The sequence below is a fragment of the Propithecus coquereli genome, unplaced genomic scaffold (genome assembly GCF_000956105.1).
Source record: "Propithecus coquereli isolate 6110/MARCELLA unplaced genomic scaffold, Pcoq_1.0 Scaffold138, whole genome shotgun sequence".
Lineage (NCBI taxonomy): Eukaryota > Metazoa > Chordata > Mammalia > Primates > Indriidae > Propithecus > Propithecus coquereli.
Genome location: NW_012138080.1, coordinates 7,441,609 through 7,465,457, shown reverse-complemented (window position 1 = coordinate 7,465,457; position 23,849 = coordinate 7,441,609).

The following is a 23,849-nucleotide window of genomic DNA, read 5'->3' as shown; positions in this document are numbered from 1 at the left end:
CAGACCACGAAGACTGCCCACACTCTCCTCTGCTGGGTGGGGAAGAACAAGAAAAATCCTCAGCTCAGAGCTCTTGGCAACCAGGACCTCACCCACCTCCCCATCCTGGAGTCCAACTCTCAAGCCTACTCTCTTTGATGCAAGAGATGCCAGGAGCCCGAACCTGTGACCTTTTGGGCCACCACTCAGGGGTGCCCTCTAGGGGCTACTCATCCTCAGGCCACAAGGGTATTTGTCCCATTTTTCTCATCCACCCCTCAGCAAGCAGCACTACTGAGCAAACAATTACAGGCTGCCTACTGTGTTCTCTCCTTTGTGCAAAGCAACACAAACCATAACTTTCACCCTAAACAGGTGTCCACACCAGCTGTGGAGAGGGGAGGGAACTCTGAGCCGGGGTTTGGATCATCCCAGCTTCAGCACTGAGCCTGTGTGAAAGGTGGAGAGGGACGTGGTTCGAAGAGGGGGCCGAGTCCCAGCCAGAAACTGGAGCTCTGCTCCCTCTGTGTTCCTTGCAGATGAAACGGAGACCTGCTCTCACAACTGAAGAGAGAACGGGAGAGATAGAGCAAAAAAGTGAGAAGGGAAGAATGGGGGGAAGGACAACGAAAAAGGGAACAATTAAGATACAATAGTGAAGTCAAAGCCGTTAATTCAGGGTGTGTCTAATTATAACAACCAGTATTCATGTAGTTGTTTACACAGCACTTACACAGGGACTATCCCGAGAAGTACATTATCCCAGCTTTACAGGTGTGGAGATTCTGGCCCCAAAGACTGTGACCTTCCCAGTCTTCCAGAGTTGACAAGTGACAGAATTAGGACCCAAAACTCTGGCTTCTGTCTCCAACATGGTCCTTGCTGCCCTAAACCACGTGGCCTCCAGAAACAGCAAGTTGTAGAATAGACACCAGGCAAATGGCTTCCAGTTATTCATCCCACCTCTGCAAACCTTTCTCTCTCCTGCTGCACTTACGTCCCCCTCACTTCACCCACACACACTGCAGGTGAGGGACAGTCACCTATTGGCTTCCTAAAGAACATGCTGATGTTTATTTGCCAAGAATCTTGGCAGAGCCCTGTGCTGCCAAACATCTCATTCGAGGAACCAAAGGATCAACTCTGGGAAGAAACGAGACTTGTGCTATCCTCATCCTCCCCTAGTACAGACCGTTACCTATAGGCACAGGTCTAGGTGCTCTGGTGGACACCAGGAAGATCTCAAGGACCTTATGATGAAGTGGGGGACACGAAGGTCTATCAACAAAATAACAGCAACAGTGACAGCAGCTACCACTTCCTGAGTACTTACTATCCACTGCCACCCTGACAGCTTTCAAAGGCTTGGAATTGTGTCTAACCCTCCTGACTACCTAATGGGGTGTGTTCTAGTCTTCCATGACAAACTAAGGCTCAGAGGATGAACTGCCATGTCCAGGGTCACACATCAGTAAGAGACAGAGCCAGGACTCAAACCAGGTGTCTGACTCCACGGGCCAAACTCTTAACCACCACGTACACTGCCTCTTTGCTTTGCAAATACCCGAGGTGGGACACAGGTGGCAGGCTGGGCGGAAAACCCCAAACAGCTGATACAGTTGTCTGCCAACATCTGGAGTGGTGAGAACAGGCTGTGCGGAGGAAAGGAGACTGAGGCCAGCCTGTGAGTTAGCACCAGAAACAGAAGGACAGGTGGCAAAGGGGAACAGAGGAAAGGGGACCGTGGTCACCTAGGCAAGCTTGCAAGCACACAGTAAGACTGTGAGAAATTTGTCTCAGAATCTGATTATTCAGACCTCAGGTATCTGGGACAAAGTTTCCATCGCAGAGAAGTTTCTTTCTAATAGTCCCAGTCACCTCCCTCGGAGTCAAGCAGGTGTGTGCAGGTGTGTGTTCTTGAAACTTAGGAATGGCCCTCTCACTGTAAACAAAGGGGACGGGATCAGGTTAAAGTGAGTCAGTGGCAGGGGTGGGGAAGGTGTTTGGGATGTCCCCACTGCACTGGATTTTCTGTGTGGTGGGAACGGTCTATGCCCCTGCGTCGAGCAATTTCCAGTCACACCCGCACATCACAAACTAGCACAGTAAGCTTCCCACAGTCCGTCAGTTTGCTCACTGTGAACCTCCAAACAAGGTGGCCGGGCTCCCAGGGGACAGGGCACTTCCCATCGTGCCAGTTGGTGCTCCTTCTATCAGTCTCACACGTAGGAGTGCAAATGCACTCAAAAATCCTCGTCAGTGCACACAACTGCGCTCACACTCACCTTCACAGCTGCGCAACCTGTCTCTCCGCCTCGTCGCCTGCCGCTAGAACACAGCTTCCTAACCTCCCTGCAACCGCTGAGAAACTAACATAACAAAACCAAAGAGAACCTGTCTCCCAAAAGTTAAAACTTAATACCGGTCAGAGGAAAGGTTGTACAGTGGGTCAAGTTCCACTAAGGTTTTGCAGTTCTCGTTATTAGGCAGTCCTGCTTCAGGAGCACTATTCTAACTGTTTGGTTCTAAGCTTTATAATATACATATATGGCATATACATATATAATATATAAATGTAATGACTTTACCATCTGAACTGTATAAGGCAGCAACCACAAAACTGAAATTCTCTCTTTCAAAGGGTTTTATGTACTTCTCTAACTGAAAACAGCTTCACAATAAAAAGATCAGTTTTACAAGTGAGCCTGACTCAAAATAGTAACTATGGCCTTAAGGCCTATTATCCCATTGCTATATGAAGGATTTAGGGCATATAAATGTTCATTAGCACAACTAAGCATAACAATCTGATTTACAAAGTACCTCCTGCCAGGCTCTGTGTGGCACCCTGCAATTACACCGCCCCAGTTAAAACATCCTAGAAACCTACTAATAGACTCACCTTGAAAGAAACCACCCTGTAAAAGCACAACCCACCCCACCAAAAAATCCCGACAGGGGGTTCTACAGCAAGGTGGCGGCAGCAAAAGGAGTTTTCAGATGGAAGGAGAGCATGTTCGATGTCTAATTCCCACACTCACAGCCAGGCAAAGCACACAGGAGTCAAGCACAACCAAAGCACAGAAGCATTACGGGGACGGTTATCTGGGTGTCCATCTCAGGCCTTTCTCATAAATCTGGCATTTGCTTGTTACAAGTGAACACTTCTGGGTTCTAAGCTTGGGAAATCCAAGTGACGCTTTCAGCTAGAAAGCAGGAGGAACACTTCTGTTACAGAGATGTATTTGGGGGGTGGAATTTGGAAACCTTCTCTCGACTGTGGCCCAAGTCAACTCCAAGTTATTCGCAGGGTTTCAGCCACTTGTATGTGTATGTTGGGGGGCTCAGAGGGTGCTTGTTTGCTTTGTCTACTCTCAGACAATTTTATCACGGCAAAACAGAAAGACACCTCTCAAAATTTACCTTATAGTCCTAGATATCAGTGGACAAATGAAATTTTCAAAAGACCTAAGAATTTGCTAAGCAAAATGTCTCCAAAGTCAGCTCAAAGCTGATCTTAGTGAAGAGTGAAACTGCCCCCTGGGTATTCTGGGGAGAAAAGGATGCAGCAAAAGAGAAAAGAAAAAAAAAATCTACTCACAGACAAGCAGAAGCAGCCATCCAATGCTGGGTCCCACCCACCACTTGACTCATCCACATCAATTTAGCAAAGATACTATTAACGTTAATACTCAAAGTGCGGATGAGGGTTCAGCCAGACGGGTACTCTAGTACTGCCAGCAGGAGGGTAAATTGTTTGAGCCTCTCCAAAAAGCTGCCTCCCAACACTTTCAAGAGCCGGCAAAAATGCCCAGATCCTTTGATCTGCTGGAAACGTATCCCAACAAGATCGGCAAACGGTGGTCAAACAGCAAATCACACTAATGCTCTCTGCCACCCCGTCTAATCTAGAAACAGGTGGGAACCGATCCAGCGTTCAGCAATAAGGGAATGGTCGCATAAATTATGTTAAACCCAGAGACAATGTATTATAAAGCCTCTAAAAATTATGTTTACTGAAAAACACAAAACAAGATTTGAATAAAATGAAATAAAAATTTTGTTATTGGATAGGAAATCTCAGGTGTGTGAAGATATCAATTCTCTCCATCGTAGTCTATAAATTCAGTGCGATGCCAATCAAAATCTCAAAAGAGGTTTTGTTTGTCCGTTTTGTTGGGAGAGTAGAAATTCAACAAAATAATTCCATACTTATCTGGAAAAATAGTCCATGTGAAAATAGCCAAGAAGTATTTTTTAAAAAGAAGAGCAGCAAGTGTCGTCTAGACCTCCCTGTTATAAAAATACATTGAAACTATAGTAATTAAAACAATAAGATACTAGGCAAGACTAGACAGACAGTCCAATGAAACAGACTGGGAAGTTCAGAGGACTCCAAAGAATATACATAAGAATTTAGTATATGATAAAGGTAGCAATTCGAATCAGAAGATAAAATGTAGATTATTCAATAAACAATATGAGACAGCTAGCTAAATGTTTGAGACAAAATTTATACTGGAGTCCTACCTTATATTTTTTTATTTTAACATGAAAATAATGTGATCCTAACATGTAAATAAAAATATTTTTTAAAAGCTGCTAATAAGAAACATAGGTGAGGCCGGGCACGGTGGCTCACTCCTGTAATCCTAGCACTCTGGGAGGCCAAGGCAAGTGGATCGCTCAAGGTCAGGAGTTCGAGACCAGCCTGAGCAAGAGCGAGACCCCATCTCTACTAAAAAATAGAAAGAAATGATCTGGACAACTAAAAATATATAGAGAGAGAAAAAATTAGCCGGGCATGGTGGCACATGCCTGTAGTCCCAGCTACTCGGGAGGCTGAGGCAGAAGGATTGCTTGAGCCCAGGAGTTTGAGGTTGCTGTGAGCTAGGCTGACACCACGGCACTCACTCTAGCCCAGGCAACAAAGCAAGACTGTCTCAAAAAAAAAAAAAAAAAGAAACGTAGGTGAATTGTCTAAATTATCTTGAAATAAATTAGACTCTTCTTAACATGAAATAAAAGACTAACAATTTTGATTATATAAACATTTTAAATTGATGTAAAAACACCACAACGAGGGCAGAGAAAGGCAAAAAATTTGTGGAACTAATTCCAACACATACAACAAATGGCTGATTTCCTTAATATCTAAAGACATTTAATGTATCAATAAAAGACTTAACAACATGATAGAAAAATATACAAAGTATGCAAACAGCAGTTTATAGAATAAGAAATAAAAGTGGCCAATAAACATGTGAATAAATGCACAGCCTCACTAATAATGAATGACATGTAAATTAAAAAACAGTGAGATTCCTGTTCGTTTGGGTTTTTTCATGTGTTATTTGTTTTTTTGGTTGTTGTCCCTATTATTATTGATAGGAGTGTGGGAAACCAGAAAGACCATGTGCAGCTGGTGAGAATATAAATGGATAAACATTTTTGGAGGGTAATTTGCCCATATCCTTCAATATTTTACATGTGAATCCTCCCCTTAGCCCAGAATTTTCATTTCCAGGAATTAATACTACAATGGAGCATTATGTACAGAATACTACATTAATACTTATACACAAGAATATATGTGCAAAGATGTGCACAAAAATATTTGTGCAAAGATGATTGATGCAGTGTTGTTTATAATAGCCAAAAAATGAAAACCACTTAAATAGCCATCAATAGGAGTTTGGTTAAGGATAGATTTCCCTGGAATGGAATGCCTTGTAACAGTTTAAAAGAATGAGGTAGATTTGTATATAATAACATAAAAGATGTCCAAGATATAATAAGTGTAAAAATAATGTTGAAAACTATGGGAATAATATGAACCCACATTTTCTGGCCTTATGTATGCAAAACTAATGTCTGAAAGGAAATGTAAGAAATTGTTACAAAGGGGTTACCTCTACTGATGGGAATAAGGGAGAGGAGAAAGAAAGGATATTTACTTTTCATTCTATAGCCTTCCATATCTTTGAAGTTTTTTTCATAATGAGGATGCATTACTACTGCTTAAATCACAAACTTGCCAGGCGCGGTGGCTCACGCCTGGAATCCTAGCACTTTGGGAGGCCAAGGCAAGAGGATCGCTGGAGCTCAGGAGTTCAAGACTAGCCTGAGCAAAAGTGAGACCCTAGTCTCTACGAAAAATAGCAAAATAAGCCAGGCGTTGTGGTATGTGTCTGTAGTCCCAGCGACTAGGGAGACAGAGGCAGGAGGATGCTTGAGCCCAGGAGTCTGAGGTTGCTGTGAGCTATGATAATGCCGCTGCACTTTACCTGGGGTGACAGAGTGAGACTCTGCCTCAAAAAAAAAAATCACAAACTAATAAAATCAGTCGAAGTTTTAAAATTTAAGCATTTTAGTATTTATCAAGACTCTTAATAATCCAGAGAAGTAATTATAATTTTATAATTTTATAATTTTTTATAAAAGGAAAACTCAGATTACATAATTATAAGCAGAGTATGCTCTAAATTATTTTAAAATGTACATCTAAATAGACATATAGAAAAATGCTAGCAAGAAACACACCAAAATGTTATTGGCAATTAATTACCTCTAGTACAAATATTATATTTTTTATTTACTTCTTTCTATATTTTTCAAATTTTCTAAAATTAATATTATATATAATCAGAAAAAAATTTAATGATAAGTTCAGAATTTGCTTAGCAAATTGTTATATGTCCTACACTAGACTAGAAATCAAGGGGAGAGAAGATGTGGGATATAATCTCTTCCCTCAAACAATTTACAGTCTGTACATACAGTTAAAACATCTGTATGCATAGAGATCTGTACATACAGAGTCTGTTCATATCGAGATCAAGAGAGGACAACAAAGAGCCAAGTGCTAAATTGAATCTTATCAAATGTCAAAATGTATAAAAGAGACGGTATAACTAATGGGAAAAGAGAAAGGGAAGAAGAAACACTGGTCCCAGTTATTGGCACCTCCCTGACCAGACAACCAGAGAAACAGCCTTGGGAAAGAACATAAAAACACTCTTCCATAAACAGAGTCAGAACTAGATACATGCTTGATTCTGGGCGTTGAGAGGTTCACTTCCTCAGAACACCGCTTTCTGCACACACTAGCAGTGCCAACACTTGATGCCATATGGACCCTTCCCATCTCCCTGTGCCCATGACAGACATCACTAATCAATCTCAGCACTTCTGCCTGTGAGACAATCTCAGAATCCTTCTCAGCACAACACTCCAGGCAGCTACTACCCATTGGGCAGAGCTGGGATCCGAGTAGAAAACTGTTTGCCATCCCTTATTAAAGTGATAGTGCTAAAAAAAAAAAAAAGTGATAGTGATGATAAACTCGTATTTGAACAGGAGTTGAGAATTTTACAAAGCTCTGTCACATCCATTACCTCATTTAAGCAGGTGTTATTTTCTTTTTATTTATGCCAAAAGGGAGGATTTACGAGTTTCTGCAAATCATTCAATTGCCACTCTCAAGAAGCAGGTCCCAGATTCTAATACAGAACCCAATCTTTCTCCCAAGCCCAGTGCTCTTTCTCAAAGCACTCCTCTCTCACATATCAGTACAGAAGGGTCAACCCTGTCCTATTCTGAGAGACAGCTTGGGGAGGGGAGAGCCTCAGGATCCCAGGGAGCACCAAAGATCAGCAAAGAGCATCCCCAAAAAGATGCAGAATCTCAGAACTCAGAGACTCTGGGCACAGGGACAGAATAATTTCGCAAAAAGCCAGCTCTTTCCCCTGAGGGGAACAGTAAATATACTCAGGTTCCCACCCACAAGTGGTATCTGATGGGAATTCCACCAAGAATCCCATTAAGGGCAAGAACGGCTGCAGCCACATGAAAGCCCTGTGGGGACTGAGCGGGGCAGATAAGTCTCCACGCCTTGGGCTGACACGGGATTGGGGCCATTCTGCCTCATTCGTGCCATGCCCACACAGCCCCCTTTCTGCTCTCTAGCTGGGAAGGAACTTAGCCGGCCTGACTGTCCTCCCATAGTCTCCTCCAGGTTCTGAACACCCAGCGAAAAAACCACATCACACCAAGCTATTCTCCCCTCTGGTGCTTCAGACTCAACTTTCAGATCCCCCTGGCTGCTCTGTGAACTGAAGTTCCTCTCACCCAGCTCCATTCAGAGGCACATTAAAGTTAACTTCCATAATCAAGGGCTTCCCCTTGCAGACACGCACGTGCGCCTGTGTGTGTGCGTGACCCCAAGAATACCCATTAACTCACCCTCCAACCCAATCCAATCTTGAAACTGCAACAGTCCTAAAACTGTTTTAAAACACCAGAATTAGATAGCGTGTTGAATTTGAGGTTAACATACGGATTTTTGACTTTAAAAGGCCAGATTTTCACAACAAACATGCGTTGCTATGGAGACAGCATAAGCCTATGTAAACTTCAGGCATTCATATTCATAGAAACTCCTGAAGCAAGACCAAATGTTGGCCCTCACATTCCTGTTCTTGCCAACTTCCAAATAGTGCACAAATTATGCCAAAAATAAATGGGTGTGACTAATACAAGCTTAGAACATTTTTTTTAAGAATTTACCTTGAGGGCAACATTTGTTGACATAGGAGCTGGGTGTGTAGAGCATACTTCCCCCCTCTATAAATCCATCTGTTTTATTTACACTTCCTAAAAGACCTGCATGCACATTTTTTCCATAAATTGTACAACCGCTAGTAATCATGTATCATTTCAATCTGTGCCCCAGTTCTATTTTAACACTGTCTCTTCCTTTTTATTTGTGTTCCATTAAACACATACAAGAGGCAAAGCAGTCAAGAATTAACTCTTCCGGTCTCAAATACTCACTCCAGGGCTGCAGAATTGTCAACAAGGTGACACCTCTCAGGTCTGCAAGCCCAGGGTAAATCCTATTACAAGCTCAGAGATGTCAAATTGGTTTCTGCTACCAACCTTCTTTCTCGTGACCCCTGCCTCAACCCTCCAGGCCCCAACCCAAATCCCTCATTTCTCCCGCATGGAGGTCAACCTGTATGATGCCTGAGCTCTGCCCTGAATCTGCTCTATCCTGTGCTGGATACTTGCTGCTAATTACTGTAGTCACACTTCTTAATTCAACAAGCGCCAGGCGGCTGCCTGCCATCTCCCCAGTGGGATGGGTCGCCAGCTATCTCACGCAGGTCACTAAGTCGGCATTTATTTCCTGATAGGAGATGGCGTTACAAGGTAGCTGTTCCAACACGAATGGCAATCAACAATAATTAAAAGTGATACACCCATTCTGACTCATATGATAGTGTTAAAAAAAAAATCCAAGAAGGGTGGCGTAAGGAGGGATGAGGAGAGAGGAAGAAAGGGAGGGAGGGAGGGAGAGAGAAAGAGAAAGAGAGAGAATAAAATGCTTAACCAAGGCGTTTAATAAGTTTTATAAATTTTTCATTTCAACTTAGAATTTCTGGAAAATAACGTTTGCTTTTGTTTTCTTTGCATCACACAGAAGGAGTACTTCTTCATGGGGACCATAGTGAAAAGCAGTGGATTTGGCTTTCGCATAAAGGAAGGAGGGGCTGAAGCCCTTCACCTTGGCATCAGGGACCCCGCCACAATCGGAGGCTCCCTGTCCACGGAGGCATCATGACTGTTTCATGGGTGATGCCAACTTCCAATCTCAGAAACTGAGAAGACCAACTGTGACCAGCTCTCTGACCAGAAGGGGTTTAGCCTGAGCTACCTGAATTGACGGTTGCCCACTCAGATTCTCAACCCCCGTCTCAGCCCTCCTCTCTAGACCACGGGCAGCCCAGCCCTGCCACCTGGCTGGGTAGAAGACACTCGGTCATCCCGCTGTGCTTTATGTGTCAGCCGTGTGCCCGCAGGGCGAGACTCAGGGCAGCTTCATTTTAACCATGATTGGGGTTATCTACGATCTACCCCCTCTCACCACCACCACCCTCATCCCCTGTCTAAGACAGGTTCCCATTATCAGACCTGGAGCCTACAGTTCACTTGAGGTTTCTTCACCAAGGGGTTCCGGGGAGCACCGGGGAGGGTTTTGGGGGGGCGGACCGGGACCGGGGGGAAGTTCAGGCCCGGTTGCATTTCAGGCCTGGTCCTGGGCTAGGCCTGTGTCCACGGGGAGTTCTGGAGCGTGCACTGTCCCACATGGAGGCCAGGGAGCTGGCCTTTCCTATTCCCACATCAGTCATTTGCTTCCGGCCACCTCGGGGCGGAAGTAAACCCCCGGGCACTACTGCGGGTGCTGCACTGTGCCCCAGGCAGCTCCAGGGGCCCAGCAGGGCCTGCCTGGAGGCAGAGTGGTTTGAAGCTGGACAATGGGCACTCAGACTGCAACATGTCTATCATACCCCCAGGGAAGGGAACATTGGCAGTATTTTAACATTAATTTCAGAAAACAATTCTTAATATGAAAATCTTAGCCTAAGCAACATAACAAGACCCCATCTCTACAAAAAATAGAAAAAGTAGCCAGGCGTGGTGGCATGTGCCTGTAGTCCCACTTACTCGGAAGGCTGAGGCAGGAGGATCCCCCGAGTCCAGGAATTTGAGGTTGCAGTGAGCTATGGTTGAGCCACTGCACTCTAGCCTGAGGAACAGAGTCAGATCCTGTCTCAAAGAAAAGAAAAAAAGAAAAAGAAAATCTTAGAGAAGCAGGTATGAATCAGGGGAAAGAAAAAACAATCATACCACTGATTGTACCTACTATGCAGGAAAGCACCACAATGTAAAGTCTACTTGTCTAATGTCACACTGGACCAGGAAATAAGAGTATGAGACCAGGACATCTGTACATTTGAATGCTGGGTTCTGAAGCACCTATGGAGCCTTCAAGTGCCATTTGGTCACTTTCCCTCATGACAAAGCATGATCATCCAACTCCCCCAATGTGCCAAAATTTTAAGGGACCGCCTCCCATGCCCGAGACATCCCCCTGTCATCTGACCATCCTGCCTACCACATCTCACCTACTTGGCCATTTCAGGGAGGATAAGAAATGGCAGTAGGAACGACAAAGCAGCCCACACGCTCCCCACGAAGGCTGCAGAGCAGGAGCCAGCTCTGATTCATGGATGGCGGCTGTGTCGAAAAGAGCTGTCAGACTGAGAAGAGTGTGACGATCTGTTTTCAATGCCTGACGTGGGTGCAGGATGAGGAGGTAAGGCAATCCCTGCAGCACTGGCGACTAGAACCTGAGCTACTCTGGGGAGCGCGTCCCCCTTCCAGTGTCTATCCCTCCCCACTTCACATACATTGCACTCACAAAACAAAAAAGAGGAATCAGTTTTAAAATGCTTCCAAAGTTTGGAATTAAAAAGTATATCAAAGAAGTAGGGTGTGTTGTTTGTCCTGAAGAACTTAGGAGTCTCAAGAAGAATGTGAGACGTAGAGAGCAACTGTCACGGCATATGGAATAAACTGGCAAGATATAATAACGATAAATTCCCAAGGGCCGACATATATGGAATTTCAGGTACTCAGACACCTCTCTCATGATGGGTACGGACAGGGCTCGGGGCATTCATCAAGTAAAGAGAAGGCCATTCTAGAAGTATAGGAGGAGGTGGGCTCTAAACAGCACCCTGGAGGGTGAGTCGGATTTGGATAAGAGAAGCAAAGGAGGAAGGACTTTTTGCTCAGTGGGAAGAAGAAAAAGGAAGCCATATTGTGGGGATGCTCAGTGAAGCTCTGGAAGGCTCCAGAGTACAGGGAAGAAAGCCACGTTTCCTCGTCTGCTCACATCCTGGGAGCCACCTTCAGGCCCCTTCACACTCAGGGCTGCTCTCAATGAAAAGCGCAGCTGGATTTGCCAGGCTTCGGGAGGCCAGAGGATGGGATTTCAACTCCCCAGCTCAGGGGTCTTCCTGTGCCGGCCAACCCAGTCCCAGGAATCCGGACCAATCTGCGGCCTCCAGCCAATACCTGAGCACGCTCAACCCCACCCCCAACCACCACCCCCAGAAAAAATTGAAAATAGCCAACCAGGAGGGAGAGGCAGCAGGGATTTACCCTTCCACTTCAAAAGAGGAGTGGAAACAGCCACCTCCCTACAGGACAACAAATCACTCCCGTAAACACCCACCAGCCGTCTCTCGCCCCCTTCGTGATTTATTTTCCAGCAATTGGCCCACATTTAATAAAATGTAAACAGCAGTAAGAATACTAATCAGACCCAGGACCTGACCATCTCAAACCCTCCCTCCTGCCTCCCCACCGCCCCCACCCACTCCCAGGGCCCACGAGGAAGCTGCGAGCACAGCACAGAAGCAGCACTAGGAGGAGAGGCCTCGAACTCGGAACTTGGCCTGTGGCCTCCGTCTCCTCCCAGCTCCCCAGACTCCCCGCGCTTGCACCCCTCTCCTCTTTCTGCAGAAGCAAGCCGTTCTCCCTCCCTCAGCCAAGCCAAATATACACAGAACCGATTCAGTTTCCAGAAGTTAAAGATCAGCTCCAAGCCAAGACTTGTTCTAAAATAATGGAGGGAGGCTGGGAGGGTAGAGGAAGAGATGTGGGAACAGAGAGAAAAATGAAGGCTATTGGCTCCCAGTCATTTGGCAGTGAACCTGCCGACACGAAGTTTGCAGTTTCCGAGGCTTTGGAGTGGGAAGGTGGGGGGCAGGGTCCTTATCCATTCTGATTTTAAAGTAACTTTTCATCTTGTTCACTCACAGTGTACGCTGGTAGGGATTTTTTTTTCTTTCTTTCTTTTTTTTTTTTTTTTTGCTTTAAAGCAAGAAACCAATAAATGATATGTCTTTCCTAATTGCCCCCAGTCCCCTCAGAGATGGGACTCTTTTCAAGGGGAGTACCTCTCTGATGGCTGTGGATTAACGGCAATAACAACTCACACTTGTGAGGAGCTTTTAACTTTTCAAAGTCCCCCTCCATCCGTCATCCTCTTTATCCTCCTGACAGCCTGGTGATGCAGGTGGAGCAGGGATCACCCGCGCCAGCCTCCAGAGTAAGCAGAGCAGATTATGTTCTCAGGGGACCAACCGCCTCAGAGACGCCCTCCCAGCAAATGGCACCTGAAAATTGCCTTGACAAAAGCAACCCTTCCATTTCACAACGCAGATGAGGCTTAATAAACAAATGCCCTTTGGAAAGATAACCCATCAACCACCGTGTAACGCGGGGCAAAGCCACTGGTGAGCGTTTCCTGAGAGCAATTTCTCACAGGGAAAGGAAATAGTACACCCAAAGGGTACTGGAGGAACACTCAGCTTAGGTCGCAATTTTTCCTGTGGTCGCCCCTAAGAATTGTCAACCCTGTTTCATAGATAGGACAACACAAAGAGGTCAGGTCACCCACGCATGCATTCATTCCTTGATTCAAACACGTTTTTAGGAGCTCCGACTGTGCCCGCCCAGCCCTCGTGGTACAAGATAAAGGCGTAGACCCTGCCTGCAAGGAGCTCGCAGTGGAGTGAAGGAGGCCACATGAGGTGGTATTTTAAGACCCTTCCCCCACTTCCTTGTCTCCTTCCCTCTCCCCTCACTTTGGGCAACAGGAAGGGCCTGCTACACTCACTGTCAAGAGAGAAGCCTGCCTACGCAGTCCAGGACAAAAAAGGTAATTGATTTCAGAATCGGTATTTTAGACACATAAAATATATTTAGACTTTTTAAGAGAGAAATTTTGGAATTCTAAAATCTTTGTTTTCATATCAAAAGCCAATTTGTGGAAGTGTCGGATCATAGAGTTAGTGTCATAAATGGCAGAGCAGGGGAGAAGGCACAGCAGTGATAGTTTTCCTCACGGTAGGAGGGCGGGACCCATCTCACCAGCTGCAAACCTTGTTCACAGAGCAGAAGAGTCCTCGGTGATCTGATCACACTAAGCCCTGAGGGGTCTGGGAGGAGAGAGACCCTGATATACGACCCTTATAATTTTGGTCACCTGTCACTCAGTCACAGGACTGGTATTTTAGCTATTCCTCCCCTTAGATGCAGAGAAAACTGTGAGTTGGGTCTCTACAAATGACACTTTGTTTTGGTTTTGTTTCTGCTTTTCAAAAATGCCTTGGCATAACTGATTTCGAAACCAATAAGATTAGAACTTGTTGGCAGACTATTTTTCAGCTCAGTAACCTTTCTTTTAATTGTGGTAAAAACATATAATAAAATTTGCCATCTTAATCATTTTTAAATGTGCAGTTCGGTAGTATTAAGTATATTCACATCATTGCAAGACAGATATCCAGAATTTTTTTATCTCGCAGAACTGAAACACTTTAACCACAAATAATAACTCTCCTTCACCCCCTCCCCCAGCTCCTGATAGCCCCCCTTCTACTTTGGGTATCTGTGAATTCGACTGCTTTAGATATCTCATGTAAATGGAATTACACAATATTTGTCCTTTTACTGAGCATAATGTCTTCAAGGTTCATCCCCGCTGCAGCAAGTGTCAGAATCTCTACCCTTTTTAAGGCTGAATAATATTTCATTGTGCGTATAAACCACATTTTGTTTATCCCTTCATCCATTGACGAACATTTGGGTTGCTTCCGCCTCTTGGCTCTTGCAAATAACACTGCTGCGAACATGTGTGTGCAAATATCTCTTTAAGACCCTGCCTTCAATTCTTTTGGATATATGCCCAGAAGTGGGATTGCTGGATCATATGGTAGCTCTATTTTCAATTTTTTGAGAAACTGTCACACTATTTTCCATAGCGGTTGCACCCTTTTACATTCTCACCAACAGTACACAGGTTCCAACTTCTCCACATCCCTGTTGACACTTGCTGTTTCCTGTTTATTTTTTCGAGTGGCGGGGTGATATCTCATTGTGGTTTTGATTTGTACTTCTCTGATAATTAATGATGTTGAGCGTATTTTCATATGTTCTTTGGCCATTTGTAACTCAGTAACCATTTTTTAAAGCACTCATTTTTGAAGCTCTGAAATCTAATTTCCCTATTTTAAGGCAGGTCCCAGCTGCCACCTTTCAAACAGGATGTTCCAATGAAAAAGAGGCAGTTTCTGTTTTTGACTTTAGCATATGACTAAAGCAGCGTTTCTCGACCTCATCACAATTAACACTTGGGGCCTGATAATTCTTTGCTACAAGGAATGTCCTGTGTGTTGTAGTGTGATTAGCAGCATCCCTGCCTTCTAGATGCCAGTAGCACTCCCTGCTCCACTTGTAACAACCAGACACATCTCCCCAGACATTACCAAAGGTGTTCTGGGGGGCAAAATTGCCCCTGGTTGAGAACCACTGGATTGGAGTTTGCAAGCTAACATGTTTAAGTTGGCCAACATAACAATTTTAAATTTTTGAATCAACATTAAAAATTCTGAAGGCATCACCTAAAAATTCAGATTTCGAGCAGAGGAAGCAGAGGATCGGACCATCTTGGGCCTACATTGTCACATGGCAACAAGTGGCTGAGCTGAGTAGCTTCTGCCCCACCCAAATCTGAGTTTGTACCCTTAATACAGCCCATGAAACAAAATCTGTATGCATGCCAGATGAAGCTGTCTCCAATTTTTCAAGTGAAATCTTTCTGATTTGCCTGATTTCTCCTACAAGTATATGTGACATAAAATCCCAACCACAATGACAAAACTGTGTGAACTGTCTCTCTATTTCTCAGTCTCTCTCTCTCTCTCTCTCTCTCTCTCTCTCTCTCTCTCTCACACACACACACACACACACACACACACAAGATAGCAAGTTTCACAGAGAAAAAAGCACTGGACTAGAAGTTGGGAGAAGAAGGTTCTAATCCTGAGTCCGTGGCCTGGAGTAATTCAATTCAAGCAAATTCACTGGATGCCTACTACAGGACAGATTTCAGGTTCAGGCCCAGAACTCATCCAGGTCCCAGGTTCCTTACCTAACTCTCTGATTGAACAGGTGAGCACTAACCATCTATCACCCACACATAAACACAGTACAGTGAAACCCTCTGCTCCAGAATCATCGAGGCAGGGAATGGAGAAAGAGGAACAGTTGGGATTAGTGGCCAGAAGAAACTATAGAATCCTTTTGAATAAATACAGTTGTGTTTTTTTCACATGTATGCAGTTATGCACACTGGGCTGTGATAGACCCTGGTCAGCATGGCACACATGAGGGTACACATGGGGGTACACCACCCGGACCTCCCAGCAAGCCAGGACCTTCTGCCCAGAGGTGGGAGTGTAGCCAGCTCTGTCTCAGCTGCAGAGAGCCACCTTGCCCAGCAGCCCACATGTGATGAGTGACCTTGTAGGTAGAAAGGCCTGGCCACTTCAACCTGTTGCAGGACGTGGATGGGCAATCTTTGCGCCAGAACTCTCCAAGGCCAAGAATCGCTCCAGGCTTTATCAGGCTTGCATTGCAGTTCAACTTCGTCTTCCCAAGACTGCTTCCTCCCCGTTCCCTTCACCGGAATTGAGCCCTAATAACATTTTGCACCCCAGACTTTGTCTGGACATCTACTTCTGGAAAGGACACACTTGAGCAGTTGGCTATTATTAGACAATCACGCATGCACGTGCACGTGTATGAGACTTTGGTTAGGGATCCACCTTTCCCCTACTTGACCCAGGAGTAAATGTTGATTAGTCTGTAGCTCTAACTAGTCATTATGAGCCTGTTCACCTCACTGCTGAATGATTTGGGAAGAGATTGTGATCAATGCCAGCCAATGAGAAAGTCTGCAGAGGGGTTTCTAGGAAGTTTTTCCTCAATAATAAAAAGTAATGCACAGGGAGAATTTCTTCTGCTGGACAGAGTCATATCTGTTTTGATGAAAGAACGACACATAGCTCATTGAGAAGGGCAAAATGGAAAGAATGGGAGACCCTGGTGATGTTTTGAGGCACTGAGTTTGGAACCAATCCTGAAGTTACCCTAGGCAAGATGACAAATTGTCCAGGGTGGTCTAAACCATTCTGACCAGGGCTTTCTGTAACTTGCAGTCAAACGCATCCTACCCAATGTACAGGCAAATCAAGCACGGTCTAGATATTCTTGCAGGGTCTTCTTAATGACTGTATTAAAAAATCATAAATACTGTGCCAATTTTTTGTATATGAGACAATTAGAAGCTTGTCATCAAGAGCAATTTAAATATGCCTTTGAAATCCCATTTTGCTTGTAGTATGCTAGAAGAATTTGCCAAGCATAAACAAATCTCATTGCAATTCTTCCTAATTATTGTTGATTGCCAAAGTATTTCAAATAATTAAAGTCTCCTAGTGCAATCCAACCAATATGGTTGACCCAGCCTGTGTGTCCACGTTATGCCCTGAAAGTCTGGTAGGATCATTTCTGCATAGAAAACCAGAATTCATTGACTGATTCCCTAATGACTACATTGAAAAGACTTCTACAAATAGGGAGTTGCTCACCCATAGAGAGACTGTTTCTGCTGTGTTTTCCAAAGATATAACTTGTTCATGACGAGCCACTAAACTTCTTATGGACTAACGCAAAGCAAAATTCTAAATGGAAAAAAAACGCAATTCTCTGCACACAAGGCCACGTGTGCAGGTCAGGGGGGCAGCTCCCTTGTGATCTGGCTGGGCCAGCAGGGCTCCAGCTCCCCAGCTAGGCCTGGGCAATCTGTCTTCTGTCTCTACCAGCTTGTGGTTTCCAAGATTTGGGCTCAGAGACTGTTCCCTATGCCAATTCCCCTTGGCAGGAAAGACACTTTCTGGCAACACCGTTGCTATTCCCAGTCCTTCACTCCTGCCAACCTCCTCATGTTTTATCTATTTTTATTTGAATTGGTGATCAAGGGATTAACCCAGCTTATACAAAATTCCATCTTCCAAAAGCCATTATGGTGTAGTTGCAATTGTGATATTTCACTCTCCAAATGAATCGAATTGGATTTTAATGACAGTAGACTCCATTAAGCAACACCTGATTGGGTCATTTCCTGGAAATTTCATCTTCATTGTTTTCTCCATCCCAGTTACCCAAAAAAACACACAGCAGGAGAGCTATCAAGGGCTGTTGCCAAGCTACATTGGATCGTAGTTGAAATCAGGGTCACATTTCCTTCTGTTTCTAACAAGTCAAATGTTTCACTTTTACTCGTTCATTCCACAGGACACCTCAACACAGTGTCAACTTTCATTGAAAAAGGAAAAAACTCAAGTTGTTTTTTGTAGGTTACTTAGGAGTTGTAGCGGACTAACATTCTTCACAAGAAACTCTCACATGGGGTGTATACTTCATACATAATTTTCTATATTTATTAGAATTCATTTTAAATCACATTAAGGCATTTTTCTCCTTAGAATGGAAGAGCTAATTTGATTTTATATTTATTTATGTAACCTGAGTTGAGTCTATGTAAGTCAAGTAAACAAAACAATTAATTACTCTGTGGATTCAGTCTGGAGAAGTCCAGTTTTTCCTGTGACATCACCAGACTGCAAGCAGTTCACAATCCTTTCTACGAAGAAGTATGTTTAGGATTTAATAGAGTTCAACGATATAAGTTCCTGAGGGCCAGGGTATGTTTGTCTTGTCCCTACTGTAATTCTAGGGCTGCACAATGCCAACCATATAATAGGTGATCGACACATGCTTTTTGGAAGAGTGAATGTAGATGAAGGCCCAAGAATAACTGAGAAGTGCCCAGGCTATGGATAAGCTACCATGGCGGTGTATCCAACAAATCTGCTATCCATTTCATCCTAGTAATAAGTGCCTATCATCAGAAGAGGGGAAAAGTAAAAAACCATTCTACATAAATGACTGTATGTGTATAAGAAAGAATGGGAGGGGTGAGAAAACCATTAAAAAAATAGCAACTTTCACCCCTCCTTCAAATGTAAATACTCTGATTTAGATTCCTCTTCTATAAATAAAATCTTCTCAAAATGAAACCCAACAAATTAGCACTTTCAATTAACCAGAAGTTTTTATTCCTTCTTAAGAAACGGTCAAGCCACAAGTGAACCAGGAGATAGCAAACATTTATACTACCACCACTACTGCCCCCCAAAAGCAACATTTGGGCTTTGTCCCTGTGTAGCTGATTTGAACCAATCTAATGCTAATATGCTCTTATAAGGAAAAGTATTTACTGAGCACCTACTGTGTATAATACCTTAAAGTGACATAGAACACGGCAAATACAGGCTGTGGACAAATACAGACTAAAGGAACTTACAGCTTAGCTGGGGAGATAAGACACATGTGGAAATAACCATAAAACACCACAGTGACTGATTCAACAAGGCAAAGCATAAACACAGACAAGTTAATGGGCAGAAAATAAGTGCTACACTTTGAAAGATTGCATAATAAATCTTCCTCTTACTAAAGAGAGCAAATCAAAATGCAAAATATTTTAAAGAGAATCCTAAATAATAAATTATATATTTTAATGGGTAGCTACAAAATTATTTTACTATAAAAAATGCTAAATTAAGGGTGCTAACCATGAAAAGATAGATCCCAAATTTCTTACAAAAGAGATAATTTTGACCCCATGCCATTAGGTATTTAAAAAGGTACTATTTGCTTTTTTATAGTAAGTAACTATTCATTAATTACTTCTATAGCTTAAATAAGTTGTTTGGTATTTAGGGGCAAAGCATAATTTAGTTTTCTAATCTCCTCCTGAAGTCTATTTGGTATCCTTTCTCAACATTCTTCATGTTAATAGGGCATAGTAAACCGAATTTGCACAAATGTTAAGAACATAGTTTTGAATAACAACCTTCTTATATTTTGATAAGTGCTCATGCACATACCATAAGACAAAGCATGACGAGTCGGAATATAAGTGAATTCTGACACATCAAAAGCATTTCCTTACCTCTGATATTTTATCTGTTTGTGGTCTGGATTTTGAAATACTGGAGAATGTTATCATGAATCCCAAATATAATTATGTGTTTCTAGAAAAGAGACATCATTATTTGATAGCATAAATGGCTTTGGTATGATATCCAATGTCATTTCCCCCACTCTGTTCTCGTAAGTCATCCTGATTGAACACTTGGAGGAGACTCAGGCCCTGTCCACACAAGCAGAATCAGAAATGGCATTAAAGCTATGATAGAACATCCTACTAAAAGATTACTTCTACGGATAATTAAATCAAAAGCCAGACTTAAAGGTGGGGGACAAGTACTAATCTCATACTCTTCTCCCATAAAGAGAATGACCTCACACTGAAACACAAGGAGTTTGTCTTTCATAAGACACAGAGTAAAAAAAGGATCAGGCTTACATCCTAATCTTCTTGATTTCACTCCAAATGGAGAATAGGCCCAGGGAACTCTGTGTATGGCATCAGCTCAGGTTAATACCAATTCACTCCTTCAACTACAAGATTAATACACGCACACTGGGCAAAATATGACATATATATAAATATCCCTGGGCACTGATTTATGTTTAAATAACTATTCTCCTTGGTTATTTACTAGCATCCTAAACAGAGTTTGTAGAATTTTTTATATCTACTCACATCCATTCTGGCCTCCATAGGGTGGTACAAACAGCTGGAAAACAGGTGCCTCAGAAAGTTGCCATCTGCCTGGGCCTGTGACCAGCATACAAATGTTCTACTCCTTGAACTAAGGCTCAGGAATCATGAAAAGGGAAATTCTTCTATACCTGTTCCTTCCTGAACAGAAACCTCCCCCGCCTTGAGGAATAGCCAATGGCAGAGCTACCAGCAAAGGCCCAAGAGCATTGAAGCGGTTCCTCTCTGAGTTTGGGGCAGTCCCACACTTACCTCTTCCCCTTAATTCCTGAGGACTCCTGGCCTGAAGAAGAATGCTAATAGAGATCCACTCACTCCTTGATTCAAACTGCCGCTTCCGCAGAGGGATATACTCAGAGCACCCCCACCCACCTGGATTCTAAAGTATCCACATCCTCTTTGTAATATAAATTCCACATCCTCTGGGAAGATTAGAATCCACACACAAAGAGAGGTAAGAAGACCAGGCACAAAGATCTTTTACAAGAAATGACAGTGTTAGAGAAGAGAAAAATCTACATGCTACAATCCATATGACTACATACCAGGAGGTCATACTTAGGCCATCCATATAAGCCTACCTCAGGAACTACAGGGGTTTCAGAAAAGACCCATAGTACCCTATTTATATAAAGGCTTCTGAATCTATGTATACCTAGATGATTTGGGGGGTTATTGTTAGAGAACTAGACATTGAGATCAAAACACTGCACGCATGTGCACACACACACATATGCTGATAATGGCGGCCTTAGGCAGCCAGGGGATGAGAATCTGGGGACCTATGTCCAGCTTTGTGTCAAAGAGTCTGTGGAGGACACACAGCAGAGAAGTGGGTATAGCACAAAGTTTACTGCTCAGGCCCAAGAGGACTCAAACAAAGCTTTCTCAATAAGAGAAGCTACAGAGAGAGGAGGAGAGAGGGCAAGTGGCAGAGCCAGACCATATAAGGTGACTGAAAATAGCCACCACCCAGGAAGGAAAAGCCCCTTCCTACCTGGATTACAGAGAAGAAAACAGACTGAGTAGGTGACAGCCTCGTTCCCCTCTGACTGCAGTTCAAATTCTCATAGCACACAGAAAGTAACCACCTGAGGACTCTGAGAAGTAAGCAACAGTAGGTAGCTCAGAGAGGGCAGCAAAAACATGAAGAATATTCAGTACAGCAATGAGTTTCCTTGGGGGAGAGGGGAGTTCTTCTTTATCTTCCTGCTTTGACCCAGAGGGGTGTGAGTTGTGGAACTGTGAAGCAGGCATAAATAGCAAAACTCCAAGAGAAACCTCCATTTTCTGATCAGGTGACTAGAAAAAACTCCCCTGAGCCCAAAAGTGTTGCAAGAATAACCTTTTTTTAATGTATTTTTTCCTCTCCCAGTGCTAACCTAAAGCCAGTCCCAGTCTTTGATGGGACTGTGCACTGTTACCACTGCACAGACATCTAAAACCCCAAGAGAAAAACCTGTCTCTCAGGCCACAGGAAAAGGAGTCCCTGTGGTCCAAAGAGAGTGGAGAAAAATCCCTGTTATTTTTTCTCTCTCTTTTCTACCACTACTTTGAATTTGGGGGCATCGCCAGTTGCACAGAATTGTATGAGAGAATGAGGCGACAGAGTTAACTCTGAGACAAACCCACCTTTCTGGCCAGAAGAACAGGGAAAAGGGGTTCTGAAAGCTGAAGAGTGTGAGGACAATCACAGGGAACAGGGGGTTGGAGGAAGGAATTCCCTAATTCTAGGTCTAAACCAATACAAGTCAGAGCTACACATGTGTGAACCAGACCCAGAGAAGTATGTCAAAGGCTTTGAGATCCAGCCAAGCCCCAGACTAATTCCTAAGTGGCACGTATTCAGGGAAGACTCAACAGCGAAGCAAAAGTAAGGGTGGATTCACCGCCCACAGAATGTGGGCTAGAACTTCCAGTCTGAACCTAATGGGGTTTGTTGCCTGCCAACAAACAAAGTAATCAACATTCTCCAGAGGATTTCAACAGTACTCAGAGTCATGCAACGGAATATTCAGAATATCCAGTATATAATCCAAAATTGCTCAACACAATAAAACTGGGAAAATCTAACCAATTCTCAAGGGAATAAACAATCAACAGATACCAGCCCCAAGATGTCTCAGGTGTTGGAATTATAAGATATGGCTTTAAAACAGCTACTCTAACTGTGTTATGTATTCATACTATGAAAGTAAACACCATTGAAATGAATAAAAATGTAGATATTCTCAGCAGAAAAAATATAAATTTTTATTTAAAAGAACCAAGTAAAATATTTTGATCTGAAAAATATAATATATGAAGTAAAAAAATTCAATGAATAAGTTCAATAGTATAATCGAGATGACATAGGAAAGAGTCAGTAAATTTAGATAAATTGATGGAAATTATCCAGTCTGAAGAATAGAAAGAAAATAAGATTTTTCTTAAAAATGAACAGTCTCAGGAACCTGCAAGACAATATCAAAAAGTCTAACATTCACTACATTGGAGTCCCAGAAGAAGAGAAAAAGAATGATACAGAAAAAAAATTTGAATAAATAGTAGCTAAAATTTCTCCAAATTTGATGAAAGACATAAATTTACAAATTCAAGAAGCTCAGATAAACCCCAAACAGGATTAAGTTAAAGAAAAATACCCGACACATCCTGATCAAACCGCTGAAAAAAATAATAATAATAATAATGAAAATGTCTTGAAAGTAGCCAGAGAAAAAGAACTGATTACACTTAGGGAACAAATAACTGCAGATTTTCCCCCAGAAACAGTGGAGGCCGAAAAGCAGTGGAACATCTTTAAAGTGCTGAAAGAAAAGAACCATCAACACAGAATTCCATAGTCAGCAAAAACATCCTTGAGGAATGGAAGGAAATAAATACATTTTTTGGATTAAGGAAAACTAAGAGAATTCACTGCCAGCAGGCCTGCTTTAAAAGAAACACTAGAGAAATACAAAAAGCTGAAGTGAAGTGATTCCAAATGAATCTTGGAACAACATGAACAAAAGAAAAGCAACGAAATGGTAAAAGTCTGGGTAAACATAATAGACTATTTTTCCTCCTAAATTTATTGAAATATTTATGACTTGACTGTAAAAATTATAACATCGTCTGGCAGGGTTTTCAATGTATGTAGATACAATACATGTGACAACTATAATGTTAAGGTGAGAGGGTAAAGGGAGCAAATAAACAAAGAAGACAAACAAAAACCAAGTAAGAAAATACTAAACACTCAACCAATCATATAAAATATGAATGGTTTAAACGTGCCAATTAAAAGATAAATATTGTCAGATAGGATGTTTTTTACAGACCCATCCATATCCTATCTACAAAAAAAAATTATTTCAATATAATTATATAGCAGGGTTAAGGGTAAAATGATGGAAGATACATACCATGCAAATAA